General features: G+C 42.2%; 1 long non-coding RNA gene across 3 annotated transcripts in view; it reads left to right on the top strand.

Annotated features, from left to right (window-relative positions):
- Positions 1-12,569, top strand: part of LOC148132352 (uncharacterized) — a 34,116-nt gene extending 21,547 nt beyond the window's left edge. Inside the window, exons 2-7 of one of the 3 annotated variants that reach the window (XR_015747872.1) lie at positions 1,511-1,754; positions 2,669-2,798; positions 5,800-5,989; positions 7,595-7,791; positions 10,983-11,103; positions 12,027-12,569. This is a non-coding gene — a long non-coding RNA (uncharacterized LOC148132352). Of the gene's footprint in view, positions 1-1,510; positions 1,755-2,668; positions 2,799-5,799; positions 5,990-7,594; positions 8,773-10,982; positions 11,104-12,026 lie in introns of those variants that run through there. The other 2 variants (XR_015747873.1, XR_015747871.1) reach the window with 2 other exon arrangements.
- The last annotated feature ends 1,719 nt before the right edge of the window (positions 12,570-14,288 follow it).

The raw sequence follows: 14,288 nt of genomic DNA on the forward strand, positions 1-14,288 counted from the left end.
TCCTAACAGTGGGAACAATTAACCAGTAGAACAGCTTACTTTTAGAAGTTATGGGGGCTCCGTTACTGGAGGCTTTTAAGAAGGGACTGGACAGCCACTTGTCTGGAATGGTATAGGGTCTCCTGCTTGATCACAGGGTTGGACTAGAAGACCTCCAAGGTCCTTCCAGTTCTGTTATTCTGTATATTGTCCTTCTGGCCCAGTTAGAATAATACTAACCAAACCAACAGGATTGTGATAAGGATTTGGGAGTTGTAGAGGATCTGGAAAGAAGCTTGGGAGCTCATTGGATGCAATTATCTACTCAGGGCAAGAATCTATAAATTAGCAAGACCTGTGAAGTTTACAAGAGCATTCAGTATATGCTGGGACTTCCTAGCGGAAACTTGAAAGCAGTTTGAAAAGAGCTCTGCTGGGCTTTCCTTGATGGATATATTTGCTTCTTTTGTGTCCCCCTTGGCGGTGGAGGTTTATGAAATAAAGGAACAGAGGAAGCCGCTCACTAGAAGCACAAGTTGGGTGATCCAGACAGCAACACCTTCCATTCTTTCTTGCAGCTTCACAAAAGGTGCGAAGAATTGGGGAAGGCTGTCACTGATTTTTAGATGCACGTTTTACTGCCAGGAAAGGGGAGCAGTTCTTCCTCCAGTGTCAAAATAACCAGTTGGCTGGGCCTCTTGCACCTTGACTTTGAAATGAGGGAGGCTGTTTGCCCTTCCGCCTGAGGCGCAGACGTCTGGGGCTGGCTCAGACTCTCCCGCAAGCAACTGCTGGCTCCTTTCGGTTCAAGGGCAGTTTCTGCTCCTGGCTGAGTTCCAGCAAGGCTCCCAGAACACGCCCGACAGTCAGGCCCAGGGTAATGGTGCCCAGTGCTGCAGCTCCCCAGCCTCTCCCCACCTCCTCTCCAGGCTCCCTGGGATTAGGGGGCCTGCCTGAAACTGGGGCACTGAGTTGCCTGGCTTTCTTAAGCTCCTTACTCCCTTTCTAATTTGTTGCCAGGGCTGAATCCATTCCCAGAGATGGCTGTCAGCAGAATGGCCAAATGCTAGGCAGGGGGGCTCATCCCCTGCTGATTAATCCCGAGCCGAGCCGGGCTCCTGAATCGCTGCTCTTAATTCAGGCCATGCTAAGCGGAGACCTCCCCCCTCCCTCCGCAGGCTACAGGCAGAATTTTTCCCTGTGTATGCATGCAAATGAATTCCTTGCTGACATATTAAAAGGAACAGCCGAAGTTCAGCAGAGCCAGCCTCAAAGCGGCAGCTCAGAAAATCTGACACCTGAGAACGGATTTTGCAAATCAATGAGGAAGGAAGGTATGGGAGGGAACTGGGGAGCTGCTGGGGGCTCCCCTCAGTCTTTTGGAGCCAGGAATAAGAGGAGGAGGAAAGGGCTGAAGCTCTATGGGGCGGCCGGCTTAAGGAAAATAGAGCAGGCAACTTGAACGTATGTTGTTCTGTGCGATTTGGGGATCAAAGGTTAAAGTGAAATTTGCTTCTTGCTTTATATGCAGGTTTTTCCCACTTCACACTGGGACAAGGGAGCCGTTCAGAGTGACTTAGTGCTACTTGCTGCATATGTGAGCAGCGCAGAGCTTAGATTATTTTACAGCTAACGCTCTTTTAGACACCAACAGTACAGTCATATAAATGGGCATACAAAGAAAGGCATTCCTCCAGACTCAGAAGTTAAGCTTCATATTGAGATCAATAGGTTCCATTCCAGATAACTGGGTAGAGGATTTCATCCCGAAACAGGTAAGGATCTTTTTCTCCCTCTCTTAGAAGTTTTTATCAAATAGCTTCCATTCTTTTGGTGTGCCGGGAAAACTCTAAAAGATGCCTCTAAATGGCAATGATTTGCTGAGTAAATTTTAGGCATGCTAAATGTTTGAGGACTTAGAGAGGGATAGGCAATTGGTACTGCTACAGATGGCCTTGCCAGTGCTGGGAATTGTAGTCCAGAAATTTTTAGCATGTTGTTTCCAAACTTGGCAACCGGAAGATGTGTGGATTTGTGAGAGTTGATGTCCACACACTTTCAAGTTGGCAAGTTTGAAAAACACTGATTTAGAAGGTCACTTATTCTTGCTGAGAACGGAAGAAAACTACACTCCCGTGCCTCAGCATTTGATGGGGAGATGCACTACCATGGGATGCATGACAATGTACAGAATGTGCATATTAGAACAAAGACCGTTTGAAACGATACAAGAACGTTTGAGTTCCAAGGAGATAGGGAATATTGATGGGGAAATTCTAAACTAAACACATTTGGGGGGGCGAAGGAATTATCAAATTCACTTTAAAGGTGAAAGGTATAAAAAAGTTGTTATCTTTCTGAGAAATACAAATAAGACATAGGGCACTCTGCTTCTCAAGTGTTTCCCTCAAATCCCAGATTCCTTCCTTGATTTTTTCTGAACTCCTTATCACTTCCCCCACCTTGTGAGGGTGGCAAGGGGAAAGCAAGAAGTGTGGAAAACTTATATATATTTGACTGGTTCAGGAACATTTGAGGCACAAAATGTTACAGCATCCTCAACTGAAAAAAGGAGTGAGAAATGGAGGCGGAAGAAGAAATTAACTTCTTTGGGGGAGTAATTAGAGGTTGGAGGATGTGTATCATAAGTTTTTTTAAAAACACCTTTTGTTGTTTGTTAACATTTTAGGATGGAAGAAAAGAAGGAGGACAGCTCTTCTCTTTGCCATTCTTCTCCCTCAAAAAATGTTAGGTATCAAATGCTGGGATTTTGAACTGGCCACCAATTCCCACTCTGAACCCAGGGCAGAAATCTTCAGGTGTGTTGTGTGAGGGGTCTGCTTCCCCTTTTCTCCATCTCTGAATAGCAGTTCCTGTTGGGGGTTGAGGGGATACACTGCAAAATTTTCTGGCTGCCACTGCTTATTACATCTCTTTACCATTATCTTGAATGTCTCTTTAACACTATCTTGCATATTTGTCCACAGGCTGCAAAAAGGCAGAGAATTAAATTGCAGGGTGCATGCCTCTGTGTGTGTGTGTGTGTGTGTGTGTGTGTGTGTGTGTGTGTGTGTTAGTTAATACAGGGTTTTGTTGCTGCAGCTTGGCTGTGTCTAGACAGCTGCTCTCCACCTACCCACCCGCCCGCCTCCACATGCTATTCCTTCTCATTCATTTTCTGACAGGACTTCAGGTTACAAAGTGAACCCGCAGCTGGCCTGGAAAGACTGAAAGGCCATTGGCATCCCTTTCATCTGTCTTTTGATTTTTGTCTGACCCTCTTTTCTTTCCTCTCCCATTCTCTCCTGCCTCCCATTTTCTCTGAAGCAACACATAAAAGGTCCAGGGTACTTTGCTCCTTCTGACAGTGTCTCATTTCCAGGTGTAGGGTAGTTCTTCCCCTTTTCAAAAGCAAGGTTTTAAACAAAAAAAAAAAAAACCCTACTCCCTTTCTTGTTTTGTTGTTTCCCTCCCTTTCTTTGAATGGAGTCTAAATTATACATTTTCTTTCTTTTCACAAAAACAATTGCTGAATTGGTCAGGATGAACAATAGAGGTTTGCATCACACTGACTCATAAGGCTAGATTTTGAGATAGTGTGCTGTATGAACTCACCTGTTAAGGTTTTATATAAAACATGTTTTATAGCTTAGCATGTTGTACAAATTCAGCCAGTTGCAACCTACCAGGAAACTATGATTAAGTTGAGTTGCACAGAATTCTTTCCTCTTTCCCCTGCTGATTGATGTCCACTATTCCCGAAATTTGAAGTAGAGGGTCATCATGATTCTCGTAACACTCAGCACCCCTCTCTTGGATCAAAAGAAACTGCATGGATGTAGTGATATAAAAGTAAGAAAATAGTAAAATATCAATATGGTAAATAACAACCTATAAGCTGGGACACAACATAATACCATCCTGATCTGGAGAGATTAACATGTCTCCCTCAGCTCTCCTAGAAAGCCCTTTTCAAAAGGCCAACAGATTTGGGGTTCCAGAAAAAGGATCAATCAATGACTGGTAGGGCCTTACTTGGGATCCCTGCAGAGCTATCCCCTTAGGGTTGGGATCCAGAGGGAGCCTTCTCTTCTGAAGGACAGGCAGAGACTGCGGGAGTGGGACAACTTGCCACAGCCAACTTGCTGCAGACAATTCATCATGACCAACTCATTGCAGCCAACACATCATGGCCGACACGTTTGCAGGACGACTTGCCACAGGACAATTTAACAATTCAATTTATTTAAAATAAATAAAAAATATTTTAATTTTTGCCATTGGCATTTCATTCTGTCCCTCCTTTTGCATCCTTTCTTTAATGATTCTATCCCATCATTTCTTTGATATTAGTGTAACTCTTGTCCCACAGTGAGTTACCCTGCGGCGAGTTGGCCATGGCAAATTGTCATAGCCCCGAGACTGTTAGAAGAGGGCAGACTCATAGCTATCTATGTTGGGAACTATGACAGGCTATAAAAATGACAACCAGAACCCTGAGCTGCACCTGGAAACAAACTGCTTAACCAGTGCAGTGCATGAAAGAGTGGGGTTACGTGGGGAAATGAGCGGTTATGGTCTCAAATGACTGTACTCTGGATCTGGTGCGGTTTTCTTATACCTTTCAAAGGCAGTCACCTGTAGGTGCCTCATAGCAATGTGAACAGAGGGACCAAGGCATGAATCACAATGCAACCTATTTATGGGATGACAAATGCTGTAGAAACCTGTAATCTCTTTAGACAGAAATTTTTAAAATGAACCTTTAAATGTTATTAAATTTTTAGAAATGTACAGGTTTTTTATTTGTTGTTCATGGTTTTAAGGTGGTTCTTACTGTCCTTTTGTAAACTCCTCAGAGTTCTTCAAGAGAAAGTTAAAAAGAAAAGAAAAAGAGCCTCAGAAGAGCCATGACAGATCAGGCCATAGCCAACCTAGTCCAACACTTTTGAGGTCATGATATGACCAATAAAAAAATTTGGGAAGTTACTAGTCTGGACTGCTGGTCATTGTAAGTACTACTTGATTTATGGCCATAAGTGGAACCAGAATGATAAGAAAAGTCTCCTTCAAGTTGAACTTGATTCTAACTACATAGACACATTCATGCAGTTTCCTTGGCTGCCAGCAGATACAGGCCAATAGATGCAGGGCAAAGCAGGAGGAGGATCTAGCCGAATACCCACTTTTTTGCCAGAGGAAAGCAAACTACCAGGCATCACCCCCTTTCATTCTTGCTCCACTACATTACTGATCTGCATGAACTCTGTTGCTGAATCTTTGGCCTATAACTATAAAAGAAGCAAGATCCCTAATTTAGGGAGTGTGGGTAGAATTGCCATGGCAGATCCTGCATTCTGCTATTGACACATTCAGGTTGAGAGTTTCCAGTAAATTCATACATCTTTACATGAACTTAAACTTCCTTAGGACCATTTTTCTGTTTTAAGCTATTGTGTGGTGAGGCTGACAACTGCCATCTGTTGGCCAAACTGGATAATAATGACGGGGACAATGGCAGAGAGCTGGTCTTCATGCTCAGTCGGCTTGTTGTGGTTCAGTTGCTTTTGAATCTTTGTGACATGATAGATAATGTTTTGCCAGATTGCTTTTTGTGTTCTAAAAATTCATGTTTGTGATATCAGTGGTGTTTTCCAGTCATCTTGTCTTCTCCTGGCTTGTTCTATTGCCTTGGTTTTTTTAAGCCATCGTGTGTCTTCTCCAAAGACTCTGGTTCCTCCTATATTATGTGTTAAAAATTCTTATGCTTTAGCTTCACTATTAGCTATTCCAGTGAGTTTTTGGTTTTATTACATCTAGGATTGAATGATTGGTTCTGGAGGTTCAAGGTTCTTCCAACAACTTTCTCTTGCACTGCAATTCCTAGGATATCCATTCTTCCTTGTTCACCCCTTTGGGTGATCCAACTGTGACTCATGAGCGGGAAGGACATGGCCTTAACACTGCAGACTTTGATTGGCGATGTAATCCTCTACACTGAATAATTGGTGTACAACTCCATTTGAGTAAAATTTCTGTTTCATACCTGCAGGATTCTAGGCAAATGGTAGATGACAGCCAAGATACTGTATTATGGTACTGAAGGCTAATATTCTGTGGCTGTCTAATGGATTTCTTCAGGCCAGATATGCTGGCCCCGTTTTTTACCATCAATTATTATTTCAAATGCAAATAAGCAATAGAAGGCAAATCAAGCGGTGCCAAGGTGAAAGATTGAACATGAGATGATTCCGTACAGCTACTTTTAAGAAGAAACTGGATAGATACTTGTCTAGAATGGCACAAGGTTTCCTGCCCAAGCAGGAAGACCACCAAGGTCCCTTCAAACTCTGCTGTTACAGCTTGTTATGGTTTTTTAAATTCTTACATAAAGCAGTTATTGAAAAAAGATAATTTTTTAAATGTTGAAAATGCATCTGACAATTAAATATTATCTGGATGTTATCTGTTTACTGTAGTTCAGCAGAAAGGAGAATCCTTCAAGGAATGGTTGTATAGATGGGTATCCACAGGGAGATGGAGACAATTGACAAAATGTTTAAGCAGAATACATATATATTCTGAGGCTTTATTTAAATACATTTATCAGTGATGCATGACCACTGTAGATGCCATACGCTAAATAAATAAGCAGAGAAGGGTGGGATTTGTCTCATGATGACATCACACCGCCATCCTGTTTGCATGTTTTAATATCATCGCCCAATTGTACATCTGGGAAGGAGGCTGAGATGATGAATAAAACCTGCTGGGGGATTCATTCACTCAATAAAAGGACAGGAAACACACCAGAAGGTACCATTTCAGCAAGGCATAACTGTGATTGGATTTGCTATTGTCAGTGGGATTAAATTAGGCTGATTCATGACAGTTTTGTCATATTTGGTAGATCTCTGTGTTTGGCTACAAATCTGTCAATTTCAGTTGCTTTGAGGTAGGCAGGAGAGAAGAGTTGATTATTCCAGAACTCTTAATTGCTCAGAGTGAGGAGTCAGACATTGGCCTTAAATAAACTTTAGTCTTTCTTTAGATTCTTAGTATTACTGGATTTTCAGTTCACAGCTCTTAGACACTGAACTGCACTGCATTGTGCCCCATTTGTGTAACCAGCCTTCTAGCCCCATGTAGAAATCACAAACACAATAGTTCTGTCCCAGACTATTATGCCCACATTGTATAGGGCACGCTGATAGGCAGGACTGACAAACCAGGCAGAAGTGGGTTGAAGTTTGAACTTTGAACCAATTTCAGCAATTGTACATAATGTAAATGTAAATGCCATTGTCTGCACCCCAATCTGTAGTGTAGTGATGATGATAATAATAAATAGGTGGATGAGTTTTCCACCCCTGTTCAATACAAAAAAAAAAAAAAATAGAGCCAGCACATCCCTAGCAGATGGATGTCTGACTGAAATTCTTCAGTATTGGAATGTCCCTCCATCCCTTAGATACTTGGTTCTGATTGTAGAAATGGCTCATAGAAATGACTTACTTTTTTTTAATTCAACGCGCTGCAGTAAATAAAGGCTATCATTACCATTTTGAATTATTGTTGCTATGGATTAAATTCGCCCTTCTGTTTCTCTTTGCAGGTAGTTCTTCTGGGTCTTCCTGACCAGCTGTCTCTTGCATGCAAACCATCCTCTGGGGAGTTGGCATGACAAGTTTAAAGCCAAAGCATCAGTAGAATTGCAAAAAGGGTGGGAGTAAGTAAGGCTGTGGAAGCAGCCCAGCTGTTTGCCAACTTCTCTCTCTGCCTGGATGTTCTGCATTCTTCTTCTTGCATCTGGTAGGAAGACCAATGACTAGCCAGCCTTAAAGAATCTGAAAGACTGATCCTTTTCTCTCCTAGTTGGAAAAAGACAATAGAATTAGAATAGAATAGTACCCTAGATTGGCAGCACCAGTCAGAAAAGTGAAAATACAACATTTTTCTCCTGGGAGTTCATGAGCAAGAAAATCAATTCCATATTACAACCATTACCACTCCCTCATCCCTCAAAAAACAGACTACAATTTGCTGCAATCATCTTCACAGAAGGCATGGTGCATTAAATGTTAACTATGAGAATTCCCACCAGAGGGAGGGAAAAGCTTTCCTTGCAACGTTTCAAAAGGAAAAAAAAAACTAGATTAGCTGCAATTTTACATACCTCACAGTGGAGTTAAGTTAGTAATCAACTTGGTTCCAGATTGTGCTGTTCCAAGAGGTCTACAACTAATTTTACACTAGTTTAAAGGTTTGGAATGCTTTAAATAGTGGGGGGACTATCCCTTGTATAATTGGATAGGGGACTCTTTCTACAAGCAGAATTTATTGTTAAAAATGGCAATTTACTTTTTGTAGTTCAGAGACTTTGTTAAATTTGTAGCATGGAAATATGCTTCCAATCATAATAATTTCTCTTTTGTTAGTAGATTAGCTCCCTTCAGTGGAAAGACAGTGGCCAGAAATAGGTCAATACTTTTTCATATCCTGATCAGTGTCATGACAGAAGATGAAGGGTTAGGGTGATTATCCCAGGATAATTAAAAATGAGGTTTTCCTTATTAGGGATGTTAGTTTTCAGTCCTGTTTCAATTTATATATTTCTGTTCCCTGCAGTTATTTCCAATAACATTCAAGCAGGTGTTCTGGGAAAACCCACAAATAAGCCACTGTATAAGCCACAATCCTCACCCAATAGGATCCCCATGATTTTAACTTTTTCACAGTGATTTGGCTATCACTTCCTGCCCCATCACAAGTCTTAGGATTCCTGTATCCTTTAAGACAGGGTCCCCAACCGCCGGTCCGCGGACCGGCACGGCAGCGGAACAAGCCTTACCGGGCCGCTGGTTGCTGGGCGCCGCCATCTTTTTGGTAAAAAAGCAATTTTTCGTCAAAAAGATGGCGGCGCCAGCGCTGGTGAGCTTTTCCAGGTAGAAAGCCATTTCTACCGAAAAAGCTCACCAGAAGCGCTGGCGCCACTTTTTGACGAAAAATCACTTCGGTGGCGTCACCGGAAGTGATTTTTCGTCAAAAAGATGGCGGCGCCAGCTGACGCCGAACCGGGCGCGGCGCCCAGCTGACGCCGGAACCGGGCGCGGCGCCCAGCTGACGCCGGAACCGGGCAGGCGTCGAAAGGTTGGGGATCCCTGCTTTAAGAGACTCACATCAAGAAGGAATTCAATGCAGGTACTCTTTGACTAAGAACCATTTGTTTAGTGACCATGCAAAGTTACACAACAGTACTGGAAAAAGTGACTTGTGATCAGTTTTCACACTTCTCATTGTTGCAGCATCCCCATGGTCACCTGATCAAAATTAAAATGCTTGGCAATTACCATTTATTTATTACTGTTGCATTGTCCTGGGAGCATGTGATCACCATTTGTAATTTTCCCAGTCAGCTTCTGACAAGCAAAGTCAATAGAGGAAGCAGGTTCACTTCATACCGCATGATTCAATTAACAACTGGAGTGATTCATTTAACAATCGTGGCAAAATGGTCATAAAATGAGGTAAAACTTCCTTAACAACAGAAATGTTTGGATCAGTTGTGGTTGTAAATTGAGGACTACCTGTAGTTGAAGACTTTCTGGTACTAGAATATTGAGGAAGAGTCACACCAACCAAAACAGAAAACAAAAAACAAGCACATTTGTGTAATAGGGGATGTGCCTACAGAAACTATTGTAATTATTTATTTATTAAAAAGTTTTCCAACCCAGTCTTTGATTAATAGATTTTTAGTACTTTGGCACATGTAACAAATAGTGCTGGTAAGAATTCAGGAGTCAGCTCTAGTCATCTTCCATGTACAGTTCTTTGTATCTCATCATCATATCTGTCCCTCTTTTGCCACAAACTCTCCTGCTACTTATTTTTGCTCTATTTATGCATTTTCTCACCCTACTGCTCATATCACCAAAACCACTGAACTACTAAACATTGCCCTTTGAGGGTAACAACTAAAAGATCATTGCCACATTTACAATAACACTGGGAGGTCCTGAGTGCTCTCTGAGTTTGGTTGTTTTCTTGGAGATATTTAATTACCCAACTAGGTAACATCATCAGTCCTAGAAGAGTAGGGTTTGCTCTCTGTTTATATGCAAATGGCTTGCCCTATCAGTGTTGGTGGGAGTGTTGTTTTCTTCTTGCTAATTAGTTGATTGGGGTATGGTTTACTGTTTGATTGTTCATCTGGTATTAATCTTAGCATCAGTTTATCTGGGTATTGATTGCTGGTGAGGGGGTGTTTTGGGTGTTTTGTTTCCTTTTTAGCTTTTGATTGTCTCTTTTGAATGGTATGTAGATGTTGTTTATCTCTATATGTCTGTTGATGGCTTATTTGACAAACCCCACCAGATGGTAGTATTGAACAAGAGTCTGTACCTTTCTGCAGCCATCTAGTAGATTTGTACTGATTTGTCCAGATTTGTACTGTCCAGTTCTGTTAATCCTTAATGAGAAAGAAATGGTGAATGAGTTCCATAGCTGTTCATTCCATTCTGTAGTATGCATTGTCTCCCTTTCATTCAAAAAAGGCAGCAATAGAAGACCAACTGCTAGGTGAACCAATGGGCAAACCAAGATACTCTGAGAATGATGCAGTAGCTCCTAATCAGAGGGAATAGTTCCAATCCAGGAAAATACTAGTATTGCCATTAGTGCATTACCATATCCATGCACCAGCCAGTGGCTGTTAGTCGGAAGGATGCACATTTGGGAACAAGCTGATGATCAGTTGTTCCTCAGTAGAAATAGCAGATGTTGTTTCAGGTTTCTGATTATACAGAGCAGCTTGCTTGGCACAAAAGCCACATATAAGGAGATTCAATTGTGATTTTTTTTTTACTGGTGACTACTCTGCTTTAACTCCATCTTTTGCTTGTTGCTATGTGACAGACAGAAAGTCAGCAGGTGAAGCTGTTCACTACTACTAGACTTTGTGTATTAAATTTACCATATGTGTTCCTTTATCTATTCTTTAGCTCTACAAATCACAGAACCTCTGTCCAAAAATGGGTTCAGCAGATAGCTTTCCAATCTGCAAAGGAACAAGACAAATGTTTACAAATTGGAGATGCCACAACTATGCAAGAAGGATAACAGGTAGTTTTCTCTTTTTTTACTTCACAGATGGGGTACTAGTGCTAGGAGAGCCTTCCAACATCCTGTAAAATCCAGTGGGTTGAGTTGTAATTATTGAGGGCAGTGCACCAAGGATTTTGTGGGCAGTGCGGGAGAATGCTAAACTGCTTCAGTGATATTCTTTCTCTCTCTCTCTCCCCCACCCCACCCACCCACACAACTGGTAAAAGTTCTCGGGGAACATTCAACGCTGTCGGTGAGTTTTGTCAATGAGGTCAAACCATCGACTGTTGAGTGTACCCTGCGCTCTTTGCAGACACTGGAAGTGAAATTGCTTCATTGAAGGACCACTACACTATTGGAGTAAATTAATGGCTTGCTCCCATCAGCGTGTCACACTTTTGTCCCAGACTTTTTCAGTGTCACTTGTTCTGCCTCCTTCCAACCCAGTGTAAATCAACAAGCCTTAATCCCCCTTAACTCTCTCCCCCACCCACACTTTGCTGGGAAGGTTAAATGCTTTCTGGGAAACCATTCCTGGAAGAATCTTCTACTTACTGGGCAGAGACTCCAAAACTAAAAAGTCACAATCAACATTCATTCTGTCGGTGGGTTGTTATGCTGGTGGAGAAGCTCACTGATCAGTGAATGCAACTGTGGCTGAAAAAGAACTTGGCCAGCAGAAGAAATCCACCTTTTACTTTTCCCCATTGAGAAACTGCCCATTTATTTCTACTCCTTGTCTGGTTAGTAATGTCTAAGAGGACAGATCCCATAACCCATTCTGCTAGGTATACCTGAGATTCTCTCATGAGGATTAAAAAAAATTAGGTATACAATGACACTTTTTGTGTGTGGCATTTCTATCAGTACTAATGACAATATATGTGCTGTGTTTCCCCAAAATAAGACACAGTCTTATTTATTTATTTTTGCTCCAAAAGATGCATTAGGGCTTATTTTTGGGGGAAACATGATATCAGGGTGATCAGACCAGTGTGCGCACAAGAAGTAGCGAGCGTGCAGGGACCAACAGTGTCCAGGAGCTGCTGCAGCCCGCCAACCTGTTGTCCAATGCTTTCTGGTCTCGGGGGCTGCCCACCGGATGTGCCACATGGCAAGCAAAGACAGTGAGATAGAGTGGGGGGAGCAGCCACAGAAGGCTTATCCTGCATGTGCAGCAGAACTTGAAGACATTGGACAGCCAAGGCCAAGTGCACTGGAGCCACGGCATACTGCTACCCCCGCCCCACCATTTGCTTCATCTGATCCAATCGGTGGTAGTGCTGCACAACCTCATCAACAACAGGATTTTGCCAACAGAGATGCCAAGAAGGAGGGACAGGAAAAGGAGTAAGGAGGAGAGGAAAAGAGGACAAGGAAAAGGAGAAGGAAAAAAGCAAGGCCAAAAAAGAAGAGAAGGAGAAGTAGTACTATTAGTAGTATTTCTATTTGTGTAAATTAAAAGCATTCAATTGCACCAGGCTGCTCTGCTCTAATTCGGGCCATTAGAGAGGTCCCATCTGAACAGCGAGGTCAAGGCTGTTACTCTCTATTGTTCGTGGTCCCAAAAAGTTCGGGGGGCTGGAGGGCAATTCTGGACCTCAAGCGTTTGAACAAATCATTGGTTTATCGGAAATTCAAGATGACTACTCTCCAGTCCATTCTGCTTAGCATCAGAGAGAACAATATCATGCCCTCTATAGATCTCACAGAAGCTTATCTACATATACCAATCAGACCTGCCCACTACAGATATCTTAGATTTTGCTATTGTGATCGGCACTACGAATATATCGCCCTGCCATTTTGTCTGGCTTCAGCCCTTAGGACTTTTACCAAGGTCCTCGCGGCATTGGCTGCCTCGCTCAGAATAAAATCTGTCCGCTTACAATGTTATCTGGATGATATTTTAATTTTGTCATCTTCCAGACATCAAGCAAAATTAGATACCAAGTTTACTTTGGAGACCCTTCAGGGTCATGGTTTTTCCATAAATTGGGATAAAAGCCACTTGATCCCCTCAAGTGAAATCTGGCTGAAGGTTCTTCCCTGTGGGTGGTTTGGGAGGGACCAAGAGCCAGATGAGTTCATGGCTGCCTGAAATGTGCTTGCAGCAGCAGCTGCTGAACACAGAGTGGGCTGCCCCATGCCCCTGCTTATGCCTGGTGCTGTTGCCACCACAAGGTGAGGCAGAGATGGTGCCATGCCACAGCCCCTGCATGCTTGGCCCCTGCTTAAAGTTAGATAAGAGTCAGTGGTATTCAAGGGAGTTTGGCGGGGGCAGAGCGTGCGGGGGCCGCAGCATAGCGCTATCCCCACCTCACTCTGTCTTGCAGCCGCCGCCCCCCAAGGCTGACAATCTTAATGGGTTTATTTTGGGGGTTAGCTTATATTAGGGGCATTCTCTTTAAAAAAAACATGCTAGGGCTTATTTTCTGATTGATATTTTCGGGGAAACTCGATGAATACCGAGTCGACTACTCAGATAAGCACAGCATTAAAATAATCACACTATGAAAACAGCAAGATTCAGTCTCACATACCATAGTTAGATTGGAATTATCTAGCATTCTGGCTCACTACTTGGAAGAAAAGCCAGGTCTTCATAGTCTGGAGGGCCAGGAAGGTGACAGCTTCCTGGATCCCTGGGGAAATGATGACACAGGGCAGGCACCACGGCAGACAAGACACCATAGCTTTTTCCTTTTTTTCAGACAGTGGCTGATAGAATCAATACCAAAATCCAATTATCTCTTCCTCCCACTCCACATGTTATTGCATATCCTCTGTTAGAGGGAAAACCACACAGAAGCTGCTACCTTTTAGTCTACATTTATTTTAAAAATAATTTTTATTAAAAGATTTTACGTAGTTAATGAAAAATACATTCAGAGAAAGGAAAATGTTTAAAAATAAATGTAAAAAAGAAAACAGACAAATATAAAGACCAAAGAGAATAGAAAAAATAGAAAAAGAAACAGAAAACACACGCACATCTTTAATAGTAAGTAGTGACTTCATTAATTGCACAAAAAATAAGTATACCACATAATTTTCATGATATTTTCATATATACTAGCAACAGTGATAGAAGTTTTAAAAGTTTATAATATTGGACTCTTTAATTGGAAAGAAACAAAAAAGAAAACTGATACAACTTAAAGCCATATTTAAATGGGAAATATTAGCTCGATTATCCTTGC

Source organism: Notechis scutatus, chromosome 2, assembly GCF_049901735.1.
Source record: "Notechis scutatus isolate UNSWTSFEM ecotype Mainland chromosome 2, rNotScu1.2, whole genome shotgun sequence".
Classification (NCBI taxonomy): domain Eukaryota; kingdom Metazoa; phylum Chordata; class Lepidosauria; order Squamata; family Elapidae; genus Notechis; species Notechis scutatus.